A 19,953-nucleotide genomic window follows, 5' to 3' on the forward strand; every position below is an offset into this window, starting at 1 on the left:
AGTTCTAGAGGCGCCTGGGTGGCTCAGTCGGTGAGGCGTCTGCCTTCGGCTCAGTTTATGATCCGGGGGTCCTGGGATTGAGCCCCACGTTGGGCTCGCTGCCCAGCGAGGAGCCCGCTTCTCCCTCTGCCTCTGCTTCCAGCTCCCCCGGCTTGTGTGCTTTCTCTCTCTCAGATAAACAAATAAAATCTTCTTAAAAAATAAATAAATAAATAAATAAATAAATAAATAAATAAATAAATAATAAATAAATAACTTCTTTCCTGAATGACATAGTATATCTTCCCTTCAATTCTTTATCCATATGAATTCTGCCTTGTTCTTAATATAACATGTTGTGTTGTTCTGTTTCTACTATATTATAGATTGCATTTCATAATTTAATGATTCCGATCATTCCATGTAGCTGATGCGTGATCACTGATTTCTGGTAACCTCCTTCCCATAATAATAGAAGAATTGTTCCTCCTCATGTCCTCTGCTGCGTTGCCCTTTGTGTTCAAGTAGACTGTGGCGGAATTATTGTCTCTCTCACCTGTATCGTTAATTTCCTGTGTATATTCCATCTTTTTCTTTTCTTTCTTTTTTTTTTTTTTGACACACAGGTGCCTTAAAAACAACCATCATTAAAAGAAAAGAAAAGAAAAAGCCTCTCCCACCCCACTCTCCATGTTACCTGTATCTTGAATCATCTCACATCGCAAAGCGTCACACTTGCTGTTTCCACCGCACACGACTCATTCTTCCTGAAAGCTATTCCTCTCGGGCTTATTAAAGCCTCCAACGGCAAGTACGAGGCCGAAGTCAGTGAGTAATGATTCCTCCTCCTCCCACTCGGTCCCTCAACGGTATTCGGTGTGGTTGGCATCTCCCTACTTCTCTTGGGGGGCTTTGCTGTCTAAACCCCCTGGACGCCACACTCATTCCTCCATCCCCTTATCATCTGGGCCATCTCAGCCTCCCCGGCGCCCCCCCAGACCTCCAGATGTCGGCCTGCCCAGTGCTCCGTCCCCAGCCCGCCCTTAGAGGTGCCATCTCGCTGTCAGGACTGCAGTAAGATGAGCAGGTGGATGAATTTCTGGTCCGCAGCCCTCGCCAGGAACGCTCCCCCGAGCTGAGATGTTCCGTGTCCAGGGAACATGACGTTGCCGCATGTGACGTCAGGCTCCTCCCCCCCTCCCATTGCCCGTTCGAATGAACCAACCACCCAGTGACTTCTGCATTTAAATATTTAAATAGTTCTTGATGTCACAGGACACGACGTTGTAGGATGTGACGTCAGGCTCCTCCCTTCTCCAATTGGCCCGTTCTAATGAACGAACCACCCCGTGACACACGACACACTCAAGGCTACGAAACAAAGGCGCGGAGACAGATTCAAACTGAAACGAATACTCGGTTGACAACGTAGTGGGTGTGACCCCGAAGCGGAAGTGATGTCACAGGACACGACGTTGCCAGATGTGACGTCAGGCTCCTCCCGCTTCTCCGGTTGGCCCGTTCGAACGAACGAACCACCCAGTGACTTCTGCATTTAAATATTTAAATAGTTCTTGATGTCACAGGCACGACGTTGCCAGATGTGACGTCAGGCTCCTCCCCCCTCTCCCATTGGCCCGTTCGAATGAACGAACCACCCAGTGACACACTGAAGGCTATGAGACAAAGGCGCAGAGACAGATTCAAACTGAAATGAATAAGGTTGACGTCGTATGGGGTGTGACCTGAGAGCGGAAGTGATGTCACAGGACACGACGTTGCTGGATGTGACGTCAGGCTCCTCCCCCTCTCCCATTCGCCCATTCGAATGAACCAACCACCCAGTGACTTCTGCATTTAAGTATTTAAATAGTTCTTCAGTTGCCAAATCAGAGCTCTTGCCATATTTACCTCCCTCAAATTGCTCCTTCCGGATCCCTCCTCACTAACTGGTTCCAGCTCTGTTTTGAGGGCTCACGGCACCCGGCCCCAAGAAGCACCCATCGGGAAACAGCAGAAGTGGTGTGTGTGGCTCAGGAAGTAAGCGGGGGTACTTTCTGTAAAGAATTCTGAAATGTCACACACACACACACAAATACCTAAAATCTTAACCATGCAATGGGAAACCTAAATAATGTCTGTGGGAAAAAAAAAAAAAAAAGATTGGCTCTAAATTCTAAAATATCTTCCCTGATCACCATCGCTTCTGAATATATGTCAATTAAAGTGAGGACTTTTTTTTTTTTTTCTTTCCACTCGCCCTGTGATAGGCCCCTGGTTGCATCTAGAAGGTGATGGGGGTGACTCCCTGACACACAGACTCTGCTTTCCTTGCTCCTCTGAGGGCAGGCAGTGCCCTGGCTCCGTGTGGCCTGTGGCTGTTTGCATCTGTGCCTCTAAGCCCTGTGGCACGACACATCCTTGCCTGTGAGCAGAATATTCAAAATAAACAGAAAAAAAATAAAATAAAAAAAAAATAAAAGTCTTTGATTACACACTTTGGAAATTCTGTAGGGACGTTTGGGCTGTCTATTCTCGTTCAGGATTTGAAACAGGGAGATGGTTCAAAGTGTTATTTTGCCTGCTAAGTGTAGATTCTGGTTCCCATGAGAGAACAGCCTTCCTGAATGTAAATACCACCTTTAAAACTAAAAGGCAAAAAAATTAAAATAATAATAATAATAATAATAATAAATAAAAAACTGAAAGGCATTCTTCTTGATGATGGTCACTTATATCTTAAAGCTAAATGATGAGTCGAGAAGGTGGTCATTATTACTCAGTATCCTGTAATTATTTTTCAAGACAATTGTGTTGTAGGGAGGAGAAGTCACTGGAAGTGATGCTCAAGGGGTTTCTCAGGCTGTGCCCCCTTCGGAGCAGCCTCTGAGGAAGCAAGAGGTTGGAAGAGGGTGGAAAGAACACGTGGTTTCAGTTGTCACTAGTCCCCGTTAATAATGTTAAGGGCTTCTCTTCTCACCTTGGTTCTGCTCTCCTCTCAATGTTGGTTTCAGCCTGTGGTTGGTTTATTGTCAAGTAGCCATAGAAGATGGATGCAAGCAAGTCCAGCTTTGAATGTTTTGGTAGCTTATCCTTCTGGTTATGAGAAAGACCATCTCCCCCCCACACACACACACCACCACATATATATGAACTGTAGGGGATCATTCTCATTGGCTCAGTCCAATCTTCAAGCCAATAATCCTGACCACACAGATGGGGTGCTCTTGTACATGATGGATCTTCCTCCATTTATGATGGGGTTGTGTTCCAGTAAACCCATTTTAACTTGAAAAAATCCTAAGGGAAAAAAATACATTTAATGTATTTTTCAAGGTATACTTAACCTACCAAACATCATAGCTTAAACTAGTCTACTTCAAGTGTGCTCAGAACACACCTGTATTAGCCTACAGGTAAGCAAAACCATGTAGCACAAATCCCATTTGATAACAAAATGCTGAATAGCTCATGTAATTTATTGAATATTGTGCTGAAAGTAAAAAACAGAATGGTTGTAGGAGTACAGAATGGTTGGAGGGGTACAGAGTGGTTGGAGGGTACAGAACAGTTGTATATATATTGGCTATTTACCCTCGTGATCGTGTGGCTTCCTGGGAGCTGTGGCTCACTGCCTGGCATCAACAGAGAGGATCCCACTGCAGATCACTAGCCCAGGAAAAAGTACAAATTCAAAATTTGAAGTAGGGTTTCTACCGAATGTGTATTTTTTTTTTTTTGCAACATCGTGAGGTGGAAAAACTGTAAATTAAGCCATCATAAATCAGAAACCATTTATAGTTTGAATTAAGTCTCTGCTCCTTTTGTTTGCAGATTCTCTGTGATAGACTTAGTATAGTCACACTGATTGTTTTAAGATTAATTCCCAAAAGAAAATTAAAAAAAATCTCATCACAACTATGTGATAAAATAAGGGAAGACGGGAAATAAAATACAAAATGTGGCCCATTATAAACATAGGAATTATACACTTTTTTCTACTTCTTTTTCTTGGATATTTATTCAGGAAACACTCAAGAATATCTTTATGAGATCAATGCACACGCATTTCCCTACATTTATTAATATTGCCATATTGTTTTCCTAAAGGAATGAACATTTTGCAGGACAGGGAATAGTTGAATAAACTACTTTTACAATAATTTCACCATTGTTACTAGCATTATTTTCCATTTTTCACAAATTTGAGTATAGTAAATTATAATTTATTTTTTAGTACTGTGATGTAAAACATTTTTAGTAGAGTCACTCCTAGTGTGGTCGAACATTGTTTTATACATATTATTCTTGCACTATTATTTCTTATGTGAACTGCTCCTTTATGCCTCTCATCCATTCAACTATTTTGAAGATTACTAGGTTTTATATTCTAAAAACAAATGTACTTCCTCATTCTTCTGTGTCTTTTTAATTGATTAATTATTTTTCAGAAATGATCAGATACAAAGTAACTACTAATTGAACTACTACTGAGAATATACAGTGAAGAAGAACATCTGGTCACACTTTTCCTGGAGTTAATTTTATTAAGTCTACTTAACATTTCTCAGAAGTATAAACAGTGTTCTGTTTCTCAGAAGTATAAACAGTGTTCATAGTCAACCATGCAAATATTTCTTTTCTACATTTTTAAAATATTTGTATTTCATAATTTTAAAAAATCTGAAAAAAACAAAAAACAAAAATGAAAAATTATCTGTAATATTCAATGTTTCTAGGATTTCTCCTCTGAGAGAGAACTTCACAGGCATTAATATATTTTAATAGCCTTTTTTTTTATTAGCCTACTGTTTATTTTTTGTTTTTTTTAAATATTATTTGCGGAACTTTTGAAACCTATTTTTCAGAAGCATTTTAATATATGCATTTTCAGGCTATCAACTTATTTAACTGGTATTGATATTCTATTGTACCAAATTTATTCATTTATTTATTTATTTATTTATTTATTTATTTATTTGACAGAAAGCGCACAAGCAGGGGAGTAGCAGAGAGACAGAGAAGCTGACTTCCCCCTGAGCAGGGAGCTGATGAAGGGCTCGATCCGGGGACCCTGGGATCATGACCTGAGCCATGAGTGAGGCAGACACTCAACCACTGAGCCACACAGGTGTCCCCTGTACTGAAATTATTGATCAAATTAGTGAAACTCACAAGGAAGGATATGAAGTATTTTTTTTCTCCAAGAACATTATACGCCTTTCCATTATGAAAATTTTATTTTTTAAAGGTTTTATTTATTCATGAGAGACAGAAAGAGGCAGAGACACAGGCAGAGGGAGAAGCAGGCTCCCCGCAGGGAGCCTGATGTGGGACTCGATCCCAGGACCCCAGGATCACGACCTGAGCCCAAAGGCAGACGCTCAACCACTGAGCCACGCAGGGGTCCCCATTATGAAAATTTCAAATTCTATTAAAGATAAAGATATATATTTTATTTTGTTACTTTTTGGTATTTTTGATAATTTTTATTTTATTTTGGTAGTAGACAGTTTATTTTGGTAATAGACAGTTATTCTGTATACTGATTCTTTAACATTTCTCCATCAATGTAAATACGAAAGCTCCAAGTTTTTTGTCCATTTATTTGTTTTTTTGTTCTAACACAGTTACAATTAAGGAACAGCCATCATCATTCATATTTTAAAAATATTTTCAAACAAAAATCACATGCAATTTAACTAAATCTTGCTGTCTTAATTTTTATTTTATGATAGAATAAGTTTTGTATTTAAGTTAGAAATAATGTTTTTTGGACAAGATTATTTTATGTGACAAATGACTATAAGATATATTACATATTTTACTTGAAATTACCATATATAACCATATATATGTATATGGTTTTATATATATACTCAGTTTAATAAATTGTGTTGATTTTCTGAGACATATGGAGAGTATTTTTATTAAATTATGATAACTTTTTCTCCCTATCTTATACATTATTCAGGTTGATCATACATCTTAATAAATTTAGCTCTGAATAGCTATGCACATGTATTTCCTTACATTTTGATACATTTAAAAAAAAGCATTAAACATGCAATACTACACTTCTCAGAGAACAAGCTTTTGTGATGATACTAGATTTAATTTAAAAATCTGTACCACAGACAGCTTGGGGTTATCAGACTGACGATCTGGGTATAAGGAGTTATGCCAATTCTTCTAGTAATTCACTTTGTGACATGAGACAAATTACTTTCGCATCTAGACCCTGGGTTTCCAAATGAATATATGTATCCTGGACAATGCTTGTGTCCTATGCAGCATTCTATTGGGGTATCTAACACATCCTACTACTCAGCCACTATGACTTTGATGAAACTGTCACCTGTTCCAGAATCTAGAGTGATAATGGTAACCCAAATTGGCCAATCTAAATTCCATTTCCATGGCAACATTCACATTTTCAGTGATTGACTACGACTCAAATGAGGCCAATAGAATCAATCCTAAAAGTTTTTCTGACATTTTGAGAAGACATATCCTCTTCCTGCTGAGATTTTGAAGGGGGTAGAATTTTAGGTTAACCCTGTTAGGCATCTTTGTCTGGGAATAAAGCCAACAGAGAGGAAAACGATTTGGAGAGAAACAGTTAAGAAATAATACAAGACTCTTTATTGTAAATAGTCTATGCCTAGTTGTTATATTCCATTATGAATTCATTGATCTTTTTCCAAACTCTTACACTGTAGCCAACCTATGCTTGCAATTTAAAAACAAGGGTAGTTCTGACATATCGATTGTTTTCACTTATAGTTATGTGTAAAACCGAAATGAACAAGAAAAATATATTGCCAAATCTTTGCTTATCACAGATTTGAATCACTTCTTTACTGAATTACATGTAATTTTTGAATATCAGAAGAAATTCATCGCCTTTTTTTCTATTTACAATGTAATGGCTAAAGATATGATATACTTTTAAGTTTAATTTATCCTATTAATATTTTCTGCATTACTCTAGCCAATCAACATAATAATGACTGAAGTCTCAATTTGTACTATTGGCCAGTTTCTGTTTTATAAACTTACAAATTTCTACTATGGCTTATTTTATTGGTGACATCTCAATGATGTCATATTGGTGACACTGTGAAAAAATCTATATTTCCACCCTATGTACACACACACAAAAAAGATTCAAACAATCTCAAGAGTACAGGTTATAGAAAATTTAGTAAGATGATTAGGAAATTATGAACTTTGAATATGTATTATTTTTGTGTTTAATATGACATACTTAAGTCTAAATTAAATCAATTTTAAATAATGGTTGCATTTAACAACTTTAACAATTTGCTTGCAAACATCTTAAAAATTTAACATTTTCCACATTAGGACTTCAATCTTTGAGTCACAGTTTTTGGATTTAAAGTAGATAGTCTTGAGTACAAATGAGATGATTTGTGCCAAATGGAAAAGAAAACTGTGATTCTTTTGAAAACAAAAAGCCTCCTTGGTACCATTAACCTCAGGAAGGTATTCAACTTCACTGAACATCAATTCCCTTAAAAATAAAATAGGATTGATAAGAGACTCTTCTTTATAGGGTTATTTTAAGAACTAAATGAGACTTAGGAATCTCTTAGCCCAATTCATGGACATAAAAAATTGAGTAATACTATCTATTGCATTACTATAGTTATTAAATCATTACTTTTCTTTCCTAGAGTTGAAGGCTTTAGTTCCTGAGGTTATATCTCCCCTTACTTTTGCTCATAATGTAGAATAGAAGTTTCAGCCACTCAATTTGTCTTGGCAAACTTGTGTCCTCTTGATGGATTCACTTGTCATGCTTCTGTGATATGCTGTTACCTGGCTGAAATTTATTTCACGTTTTTGAAACTCTAGCCAGCTTCTCCTAATTCTTAACTCTCTGGACCCTCCAAACATGTGGATAATCCTCAGGATCTCCAATGTGCTTCCTTTCACATATTATCTATTGCTTAATCACTTACCCACAATTATCTCCATGATAGGTTCTATCAGTGAGTTTAGGAGTTTAGGTATCGCAACATAGCTCTACTACTGAGGGCCAAGGAAATAAATACATAATGTACACTCTTTTTGAAATGCAAATCATCATTATCACTCTTCTTGGGAGCACTGTGTTTGGTAAGTCGGGAGTTTGCTGGTCCATTCATCATGGAGAGTTATTCAAACAGGGAACCTGCTCTTCCATGGTGTGCCAGTTAATCCTTGGATGAAATCAATCAGGAGAGTTTTCAATGAATGTCCGCTTTCTTCCAATTCCAGTTAAAACTAGGTAAACTGATTTTAAACCTGTACCATTTTCTCAACTGTAATTTTAAACACAAGTTTTTACAAAATATAATTACTAAAATGGTGTCTATTCTTCATTATAAGGCCTACATACAGTTTTTAAAATGTAGTGTTAAATTGTTACATGCTTTTTCATTAGCTCAAATCTATATTGAAGCTTATAGTCTTAGATTCCCTAATAGAACATCATTCACTTTTTAAGACTCCTTACTCAAGTAATTTTAGACTCCTCTATGTGGAATTATAATGATTAAAGACCTTCATTCTGACATGATCTTGATTCACTCATAATATAGTGTTTCTTAGTTTCAATATTCCTTTCTGAATCTTCAGTTTATTTTTGCCAGTGGAATTAAACCATATTTTAAGTAAATTTTCCTTCATAAACTGAAGTTTTATTACTTGTAGAATGTGCTGGAACAACGGTCAACTGAAGCAGGTAAGAAGCTTTAGGTTATATTACAAGGGTTATAAAGCTAGGAATAAACATTATTTCTGCCACATGAAAGGGCCATGACTTCAAGGTAGTCTCTTTTTTTATCAATGCATTTTCATTTTTCTTTATTATATATCCATATCTACCTATCAGAATTATAAAATATATAAAGTAAAATGATAAAAATAATGTATACGATACAAACTAAATGAAATTAAAAATGCTTGGCCCACAAGAATTGCATAGTGAATGTAATTTCCATTGTTGTTTGGGATGACATCATAAATATAAGATAACTTACTTATTAACCGAACATTTAATGACAGCCTAAAACGCCCCAAATACAAGCCTAGACATTGGGTATATAATGGTGAATGGAATAAGTCATAATCTCTGTCCCCATGGAGTTAACTTATAAAAAGGTGACTAATGATCCATAATTCTTATAAACTTAATATAATGCATCTTATTGTACACTAAGATAAGAGATATGCTTAAGTTTCTTATGGGAAAACAATGAGAGAAAGCTGGATGTTTATCAAAATCCAGGAACTATAGGTGAAAGTCATAGCAGCACAGAGCTAGATACTTTTCTTTGAAAGCCTCAGCAAATACAATGGAGGCAAAGAAATTTCAGACCTTTGAGATGAGTCTTAGTCTTCTGGGGGACAGAGTTGACATTTGTGTAAGACGGAGCTAATGTTGGCAGGCCAGGCTACTTTGAAATGTACTGATGAGCTCTAGCATGGAATTAGTGTGGAGAACGCTAATATTATTTCCCAGTATGTTATAAAAAGTACAGAAATTTCTAACTGCTTTTAGACACAGAAAACCCCACAGATAAAGATTTGGGCATTTTGGTAGATTATTTTTCAAAATAGTCACTCTCCCTTCCCTCCTCCATAGAAAGATTATTTTACCAGTTTGTTCAGTCATACATCTTGCTGAAGGTGATAGGATGTTAGCAGATATGAGATGAGCCAAGGCTTAAAGTGTGCTTGTGGGGTTGAACTGATCTTTTGCAAACCTACCGTATCAACGAGAAAGTAATAGGCCTCAGGTAGCTGCACCTCCCTCAGTCCAGCACTAGAATAAATTCATCCTGAGCATATCGGAATGAAATGCACGGCTAACTATGCAGCTGGAGACAGAGCCACTCAAGCAAGCCCAGCCTGTGTCTAGTAGACACACGGCTATGATAACTAGAAAAAAAATGTTGCTTTAAGTCACTGAGTTAATTATTGTAATATCTACAATATTATACCTAATAAATAGACAAATTAGTAACAAAAAGGGAATAGTACTTTAACAAAAAACCCAAACTACTTGGCAATAGATTTTGATGTCAGGTAGTGAAGAGAGAGAGGAGATTGCAAGCAAACCAGCCTCCTCTTCATAATTACATGAAGAAGGGGGAGGGATTGTAAGAATTTATTATCCAAATGTATGGAGAAAACTCTGCAGGGTTATCCATGAAAGTGAATTGAGAATTTAAGGTTATTATCACACATATACAGATGGTATTAAAATATTTAACAAATGAAAGAGAACAGGTACTATCCATGTTAAATAGGTACAACGAATAAAAATGGATTTTGGTCATAAACAACTGGTATGAATGCAATGGTGTGTACTAGTTTAACACACACTTTAATTCAAGATTCTTTACTACTTAACACAAGTGGAAAGATTTATATTGATTGGAAAAAAAAAGTAAGATAGCAAGTAATTTTTTTTTTCAAACAGACAAGGAAATAACATTCTATTCAATGACTTTCTTCACAATAATTATTTTTCTTCCACCCCAAAACTTACAATAAGGACTCTTTCTTTCCCTACTTTTCTTCATTGATGAAAAATTAGGGTTGAGACACAGCCTTCAACTACATGGTGCTAAAATATAAAATACAAACCCAGGGTCAATATTCAATCAGGATTTTTTCAGTTATTTTTGCATGTGATTCTGTAAAGGTCTGTTCTGCTCCCCTGCTGCATGTTGCATCTAAGGAAAAGAAGTGACATTTTGAATATTTGCCTGTAATATTCTCTCCTCTGTGAATGCATTTCTTATTCTTTACCTAATGAAAATCCTTTTTGAGGCACATTTTACTGGTTATTTCCATTTGCTCCACTAGATTTTCTACTTTTTTCTGCCTTGTTCTGTGCAAAGAGTCTGACCTCTGTTTTGTAGGATGTAAGCCCAAGTTCACACTGGGTTCTGGTTAGATTCAGTAACTGGGAGTAACAGGTAGTAGATCATATGGAGAGAGAAGTAAGATATTGAGGGAATCTTTATTTTTATTTTCCACAGCTAATTGTATTCACTCCCTCCTTCTGGAATAGTTATATTCCGATATAGGTATCCAATTCTGGTATTATGTCCCAATTTATTTACCAGAGAAACCATAAGGCTGACAGCTTGCCATGAGGTTCAGGTCAACAGAAAGTTTTCAGAACACAAACAATAGCATTACATGGCTTGCAAAAAGAAAAAAAAAAAAGAAAGACAGAAAGAAAAGAAAGAAAGAAAGAAACTTTAGAAAATAAATGATAGTTGAGGTATTCCTGGCACATAGGAGACATACATGGAGTCTCAGGGATGATCCTTCCAATAGGACAAACAGAATAGGAGTCCATTCTGTTGCTAGGATTTTGAAGTAATGCAACACTACCTATCTGTTTTAAATAATCTCCATTTGAAAAGTGTCTCTGGGGCTACTGCTGGATCCCTGTAAAAGGTTTATGAATGCTTTGTGGGATGCCAAGTGACTATGGAAACAAAGAGATATGAACTTTGAGTTACCATATTTGCTAAATGATAGAATGGGATGCAGACAATTGCATTCTATTCTTAAACAGAAGTAATATGAAGGAAACTGATTAATTTTGCCTGAAATAAACAAAGAAATTTAATGAAGAGCAAACATAGACTCTCATAGTTCTTCCACCGTGTTGTTATCTCTCCCTTAACACAATCCAGTGGCTTCATGAAGAATTCCCTATGACTCGTTGATTTGAAAAGATGAATTTCCGGCCTACTTTACAGATGGAGATGGCACTCAACAACAACCACAACAAATGGCCCCGCATTTTAGCTGCTGTCAGGATGTCTCCGAAAGACAATGGTGAAAAAAATATATCTTTCCAGTTAACAGATCTATGGGCAATACATCTTGTTGTCTCCTTCAACATGAGTGTGGAACTGTACTAATTAAGGCACACTTTCTAATGGGTTGGCTAGCTGGTAGGGAAATTGGAATTAAATTAGGTTGGCCTCGAAGTCTTGAAGTGAAGTAAGGTTCAACTTCTTGTAATGAGCACAAATCTGAAGGTACCTGGGTCCTATAGAAATACCCGTTAAATGCCATCTATGAGTCTCTTCATAATCAGAGAGAAAAGACAGTCTCCTTTGAAGTTGTTCTGCCTCTTTCCAGACTCCAGAGTTTACTCAATGACCCAAAGTATAATGGTAAAAATGGTGTATATTAATGTGCTTAATTACATTGTTATTTTACCAAGACCGCCTTGCTGTTACCATATCTGAATGTTCACAATGCTGACATGGGAGGCTCCGTTACTCAGAGAGACCAGTCCCCCACCAGAATGTAGATTGATTGCTTTGGACACGTGACGGGAGATGACAGCAAAGTTACATCAAAGAAATAGAATCCTGATTCTAGATAGATTTTGTTCTTGCCTGGGCAAAAAGCATGTCTACCAGCATACAATTTCTGGGCTTATACAATATGTAATAATATGCATGATATTCCATAAAACATTGCCTTTATTAAGGAATTAATTATACAGTGGAGTACATAAGAGGTAAGTGATGGTAGTAGGCTCACACACAGAACTGAGAAATTTTACCATATGCCATGTCACTTAAAGAAACTGACCTGATAGGACGGCCAGTGCCTTACAGACATTAATTTTTGTCACTGAGTGGGAAAGCTCCTGGAATTTGGGGTCTGATCTATATCTTAAGATCTGATCTGTATCTTAAACCAGCCACCAGTCTATTGTGTGTTTTTCCACATAGCCAGAATAGAAGGGTCTAGAAACCAAGACTTGGAGGCAAAGCGTAGCTTATTTTAGTATTTGATGTAAAAGCCCACTTCTAAAGAAATTTTGTTTACTATCCACACTACTTTGCAATTAGTAGATGTGGAGGCCTATTGGCCGAAATAGGGACTTTTCCACTAAGGAACACTGCCATGGTTCTACTGAATTCTAAAGTGCAAGCTCCTGTTGGGTTGTTCTTTTGTTTCATGGCTTTAACATCTCTCCAGACATCATTAACCTTCAATAACCCCTTCCTTCCTCTGGTTCCTCTATTTCTAGATGTGATAACAACTCCTTGATGTTTACAGACCCTAGGGACTTCATTTGCTTGTTAGATACCTCAACTACTATAAATAATCTCTCATTAAATTCCCTTCAGTTAAAGTCCTTGTGTGTCCTGTTTCCTGCCAGTATTGTGCCTGCAACATGCACCAATGAAATTCCCCCTAAATATTCCCTTCATTTTTTTCCAATTTTCTTTCCTTTAGTCCTTGTCTAATCTCTACCTGCATTAAAATGTCCCAGAAAGAAGTGATTTTATTCCTTGCTATAGATGACATTTTATTTGTCTCATTTAAATTGCATGACATTTTAATTAGGCATTAAAATCATACTCTTAAAAAATGACAGTGAACCAGGGATTTTTTATCCCTCTGGATAATAGAACTGTTTCAGCCTATTGGAATTTTAACTTAGAGGGATTTCTCTTCCGAAACATCTTTCCTTATACACTTCTACTAACCAAGGTCACTGAGCTACTTCAATTTCTTTGGGTTAGTGAACATGAAATCTAGAAGGGATTTTAGAGTCTAACCAAATCCAGTTTCCTTATTTGATCAGCCAAGAAACCAAAGAAGGCTAAGTGTGAAGTGACTTGTGTGAAGTGAGTAAGTGTGAAGTGCTTGGAATGCAAAGCCAGGTTGGGTTCCTGACTCCCAATGTATCAATGACCTATTACTTCTGGAAAAGATACCTTACTTCTTAGATAAAAATGGTACTACTAAAAATAAAGTACATATTTCTTTATATGTAAAAATGAATGTAAATGCATTTACAAGGGGCATGCTCTGGAAAGTTATAGGTATAATCATACAGATACAAATAAACACAAGGATTAAGTGATCTGCTAAGCAGGAAGGATGGGCTTTCATTAAAGGATGGAACTTCTGAGTAGGAATGATGTCTTCCTGTCTTATTGCACTAACTGTAGTTCTCTAGATCAAAGAAACTACCAGTATCCCTATTCTGGAACGGCCAATAGACTCTCTTGTTCTTACAGCCTTTGGATTGGGTTTAACATAAAAGAATAAAACAACTGCAAATGGCCTGAAGGCAACTGCATTCATTGCCTCTCTGATTGGATTGAACTCCAGTGCCTGAGAGCTCCTAGAGACCTTGCCTAGTCTGATTTGAAAGGTGTTTTATGGAGAAATAGTAATTTCTGCCATTGCCTGAGAGCTCCTAGAGACCTTGCCTAGTCTGATTTGAAAGGTGTTTTATGGAGAAATAGTAATTTCTGCCATTGCGGGGCTCGATCCATTTAATATACTTGCTTCCTTTATTTGCATCCAATTAAAAATATCTTGGATGTAAATCAGGATAATTTATAAAATTCCTTTAGGATTCTCTGTATACACATGTCTGCTAAAACAGATCCGCTCTGTGGGCATCCAGTGAATAAATCCAAATGTAACTCCTTAGTCCAGGTCCAACTGTAGCAAATGGGGAGACGTGAAGATGTATATGAAGCCTGTGTATATGGGCAGGCATGGATGTCTAGGTCAGTTGTAGCTTTGGTAGCTGTGGACAGCCTATATTAGTATATTGGGTCACTGCCTCTACAGTGGAACTTCACACAATAGTATCTAAAGCTTTTAGAATCCTAATGCCTAGTGCTTTTAGAATTCTTTCTATTTTATTTTATTTTATTTTACTTTATTTTATTTTATTTTATTTTATTTTTTTGCTTTTAGAATTCTTAAGTGTATAATCCTGTGAACAATCTAAACAAAAATAAAACCACACAAACAAATAGAAAGGTATACATCACCTGTTTGTACATTTTCTGGATCTATGTTATTAGGCACAGATGCCTGTGTAGATATGTGCACACATTCATGTCAGGGGTATACAAATACAGGCATGTGTATGTGCCTAACATACGTGACAGCAAATATGAATGTGCACAAATGCTAGGAACCATAAATAAATACATAAACACAAGCCTATGAGAATGCCCACAGTGGGACTCTACAGAGAGCAAGATACACCAAAGGAGACCTAGACTTATACAAACATACATATATGTGCAGAAATGACAATTTTTGACTAATGAGGAAGAAGGAAAACAAGGAAACAGAAGAAAGAAGGAAGGAAAGAAGGAAACATTTGTGTTCTAGAAGGAAGTGAAGTTTATTGAAAGACTCAAACACCAGAAAAATCTTTGTTTTTTTATCCCCCCAAATAAGTGATGGTGAGTGACAGTTAATGCAGAAATCACAGGCAGGGGACGTAATACCGTGAGGTACGGAGATCTGTCCTAGGTGTTCTTTCAAAAGCTTTTCTGTTTCTCCAGAGAAGGTTTCTTCCAGGGTTCTGATTTCCTGAAACTGTAATCAATTCTTTAATACCTTATTTTGTGTCTTGAAGTTAGTTACTCTGAAGACACAGAAAGGAAAGTCCCAATTTACCACTGCCTTTTGAGAATATTTTCTTTTTTTCAAGGATTCTAGATAACTTCATTATCACCCCCTGCACTTGGCTGAACACACCTCGCTATTCTCCCGTTTAACTCATTCAATTAAGGGAAAACAATAAAAATACAGCGTGCACTACCATATCAGAAAAAAAGAAAAGAGAAAAATTTCTTTCTTTCAAACCCAAACAGGATGGATATTTATCGACACATGGATTTGTTGCTCATTTAATAAGGGGTGAGTGTAGAGCCTGAGCAGAGCTAACAAAATTCCTGCTGTATCCTTTAAGACTTAAGCAGGACCAATCTGTTAAATATATGTCCCTAGACTTATGCTGATGAAATTTTCATCTAATAGCCAGATTTTATGCAATGATAGTATAACGGACTGGCCAGAATTAAAAGAGAGAGAAAGAGAGAAAGAGAGAGAAGGACCTGCTTTTACTCTCTATTTTCTCCTCTGGCGGAGATATTAGCCATGGAAGCTAGAGGTCTGGTCGCTGCATAAGCAGGAGTACCTGTGGAGGTGGAGGGCAAGGCCGCTGGGTATGGGGACATGGCATTGCCTGTTCTCAAGACATTACTCTATCTGAGAGGCATTAGGTAGAATGATTCACTCAAAGGAGTTAAGCAGTTTGGTTTGAGCTAAGGTAGATAAAGGAAAACGCATGCACATATTTTCACTTATGTTGATGCTGTCATGGTACATGGTATAGAACATTTTGGATCAATAATTAATTGTAGTATCAAAATTCTGGCCTTCTGATACGCGCACACTCTAGAAATACAATGGAGAGAGAGATAGACACACACAGAATATAAAATATCTACAGGAAAAGAAATAAGTTCAAAAGGCAACTAACTTAAAGAAGCTCAGAAATCTTAGCTTGCACAGAATAAATCGCAATGGGCATGATTTTGAGTGATGGTATTATTCTCTACCCACCCCATACACGAAATTATTTGGTTATTTGAATCCCAGCAGATGCTTTCAAATATTTCAAGACAGTATCTGAATAAAATACACAATTTCATTATGGAGGTTTTAGAAATCCATAGAGAAGAATGTATTAGCTAAACCTAATTCAAATTCTATTTCCTCAGTGAAATCATCAAACAACTCGAACACATTCTGGTGCCTTTGAACCAGGATCCGAATGTTTTTCTTGGTCGTAGTTATCACAGTCTGTAATTATATGTTTAATTGCAGGCTGTGTGGCTGAATGTTTGTCTCTTCCACCACAATTTCGGCTGTGTTAAGACAGGGCTCTGGCCTTTTCTGCAGAAGCCGTATTGAGATGCTGGTTAGACACATGGACTCTGCAGTTGATCACCAGGCCACCTTCCCACCTCATGCTCTCACAAGAGTAAGCAGGGACAGGTGATGTAGCATCCTTGAAGTCATTTTCCTCCTCTGTAACCTAAGGACAAATATAGCATCGACTTCCCAGAGTGTTGTGAGGACTTAGTAAGTTAATACATGAAGAAGCATTTAGACCAGTATGTGGATCATAAGAATATTAGTATTTTATTATATATTTTTCTTTATTGTTGTATTTCTAGTAGCTTGTATAATTCCTGACACGTTGTATTAAAAAAGTGATTCTAGAATAGTTTGATGACTAAACTATTTAATGAATAAGTGATAGGAAAGACATCATAGATATCTTCTTTGGTCATTATCAAACCATTTTAGCCATGGATGCCATTGTTTGTTTGTTTGTTTTTTTAATTTTTATTTATTTATGATAGTCACAGAGAGAGAAAGAGAGAGAGGCAGAGATACAGGCAGAGGGAGAAGCAGGCTCCATGCACCAGGAGCCCGACGTGGGATTCAATTCCGGGTCTCCAGGATCGCGCCCTGGGCCAAAGGCAGGTGCCAAACCCTGGGATCCCGGATGCCATTGTTTGAATCAAAATTACAGATAGAATATCAGTGCATTAGCCTGATACAAGTTGAAATACAAGAGAAGATACTATAATTTAATGAGGAGGAGAGAAAGTCTGTGGACTCCAGAGCCTTATCCTTTACCTCCCAAGAGTCTGTTTATGTCCTAAGCAGTTCCAGAGTTTTCTGCCAAAAGACTAACCATCCACAGGAAGAAATAGGAAAATCAATCAACGCATAAGGATCAAGAGGAAAAACTTCTCTATGTCCAATCGAGAACTAAAGCCTTCTGCCTCTCCGTCCATGGAGTATACTTTGTCTTCACATTTCTTTCAAAAACATACTTGCCTTGGGCACTAGAAGGACACAGGTGCTCTCTCTCTCTCTCTCTCTCTCTCATACAAGCTATATATCTATTCAATTTACCATACAGTTGGGATATATAAAATGAAACCAAAGTACAAAAGAAAATCCTAACTTAGAAATAAACCTACGTAACATATTAATAAACATTTTAAAAGAATTGGAAAGAGCTAAACTACTTTTGTGTTTGTTAAGACCTCTGTCAAAGTGCACTTTTTCAAGGGACAACATGGCTGCTTCTCAAGAATTACTTTATATTACATGGACAATGGACAGTCTTTCACTCCTTGTTATTATAGGTATGCCGCACAATTTTATCACTTTTATCCAACACTTGGATTAATGTTTTATTTTACATTAAGGTAATTGGGCTCTGTATGTTAACAAGCTAAAAAGATCACACACACACACACATATATATATATATTTCTTAAAAAATGTATGATACCTATATTCTAGTCAAAAAGCCATAGACATTATATAAATAATTTAAACCTTACTAGTGCTACTTTGAAAGCAAGTAAAAGAATATATAAAATAAATACATGTATTGACTTTAGTGTCATAGAATACAATGGGAATAATCTCAGGCATTCTGTTACTAAAGAAACATACATTCTTTTAAAATCCTTAAAAAGCCACTCTTGTTATCAATTGCTTTTATGGTAGAATAAATGATGCGATAGGTCCATTATAAGAACTACTTAAGGATGCATGGTTTTGTGTATCTGTGAAATACAAGAACACCCAGTGCTACAATGCCCACTTGATCATGCCATAAATTAAGAGATGAAAATTTGAGTATATTGTCATATCTTCGAGTGAAAATTTAGAAGAATTAAGAAAACAAATGGGAAAAAGTAAATTGTTTAAATCCGATTCTCCATCTAGAAAAATATTAGGCCAGTATGTTTTGGGTTTGCTTGTTCATTTTTAATCAATATATTACTGCCATATAATTCCTGGCAAAATCAGACTGATTCTCCTGTCAAGTCTCACAAATATTCAAATATGTATCATGTTAGTGTGAAATAACGACCAACCTTGCTTTATATTGCATAGGGTGGAGTGGGTGGGATGAGGGGTGGATCCAAAATTAAATTTGCTGTTCCTTTTCCATAAACTTGTAAAGACGGTTAAACCTCTCCCCTGAGAAAGGTGGAAAAGTAAGGGGACTTGTAAGACACTATATTCACCCAGAAAAACACATATTTTCAAGAACTAAGAAGAAGTCTTAGGAAGTCAACAGAAGTTTTTGATTCCTCAGGGTGCATGGGTGGCTCAGATGGTTAAACGTCCAATTCTTGGTTTCACTCAGGTCGTGATCTCACAGTTGTGGGATCAAGCCCCAGTCACGCTCTGCGTTCAATGCAGTATCTGCTTCAAATTCTCTCTCTCTCACTCCTCTCTCACATAAATAAATAAAATCTTTAAAAGAAGAGAAAATTTTTATTCCTTTTTGCCCTATTCACCACATCTGGGAACTCTAAATATCACCTATAAAATGGACTCTTTCTCTTTTTTTCTTTCTCACACTCTTGGTCTCTAGTTGTGCTATGGAAAACGTGAAAATAAAATCATAAAAGACACTTTTTAAGTAAAGTTTTTATATTCTAAAACAATAACTTAATACTAGTAATAATTTTCTAGTTCTCCAAATCACTAAATTACTTTGATATGTTATAACCAAAACTATGTATCCCCAAACAGAAGGTGAACTATTGATTTGAGCTTTTATTTAATATATATTTTTATAAATGAAATACTATATGCCTCTAGGTCTCTGGTCTTCCATACCTGAAGGCATTTTTGAGACAGTGTACATGGCCCAGGGCCTGTCATTTACATTATTTTGAATGTGCTCATTATGTCTTGGTACATTTATTTTGTAAAAAAAAAAAAAAAAAAAAAAAAGGATTTGTGTTTTTTGTGTTTGCAAAATGTATCTACCCAGAAAAATTGAATACACTCAGGGCAGAGAAATTACTCCTTCATTCAATCCATTTCACTTAACTTGAATCTATATGTTCAAGGCCCTATCAAGTCTCTCAATCAGTAATTATTCAAATACCAATTTCCTTAAACTTGAAACCCATTTCCAGAATGTTCAACAGTGCATTTGTTTGATTTCTCAGATCATATCAAGACTCTAGTTTTCTGTTATTATCAAAACCATTAAATCTGTAATAATACAAGATTTAAAAGTACAAGTCTAAG

At 36.5% G+C, this 19,953-nt stretch overlaps 2 long non-coding RNA genes across 4 annotated transcripts in view; one reads left to right on the forward strand and one right to left on the reverse strand.

Annotated features, from left to right (window-relative positions):
• Positions 1-2,772: 2,772 nt before the first annotated feature.
• LOC144294513 (uncharacterized) overlaps positions 2,773-19,953 on the reverse strand; it is a 65,275-nt gene continuing 48,094 nt past the window's right edge. Inside the window, exon 4 of one of the 2 annotated variants that reach the window (XR_013361876.1) lies at positions 2,773-3,279. This is a non-coding gene — a long non-coding RNA (uncharacterized LOC144294513). Of the gene's footprint in view, positions 3,280-15,208; positions 15,400-19,953 lie in introns of those variants that run through there. The other variant, XR_013361874.1, reaches the window with a different exon arrangement.
• LOC144294512 (uncharacterized) lies at positions 6,406-17,975 on the forward strand. 2 transcript variants are annotated; one of them, XR_013361872.1, is made up of 4 exons: positions 6,406-6,600; positions 8,701-8,731; positions 11,709-11,853; positions 17,238-17,975. It is a non-coding gene; the product is annotated as an uncharacterized LOC144294512 (long non-coding RNA). The 2 variants fall into 2 exon arrangements; XR_013361871.1 differs by lacking the exon at positions 17,238-17,975 and having other exon boundaries at positions 11,709-11,917.

The sequence above is a fragment of the Canis aureus genome, chromosome 23 (assembly GCF_053574225.1).
Source record: "Canis aureus isolate CA01 chromosome 23, VMU_Caureus_v.1.0, whole genome shotgun sequence".
Taxonomy (NCBI): Eukaryota; Metazoa; Chordata; class Mammalia; order Carnivora; family Canidae; genus Canis; species Canis aureus.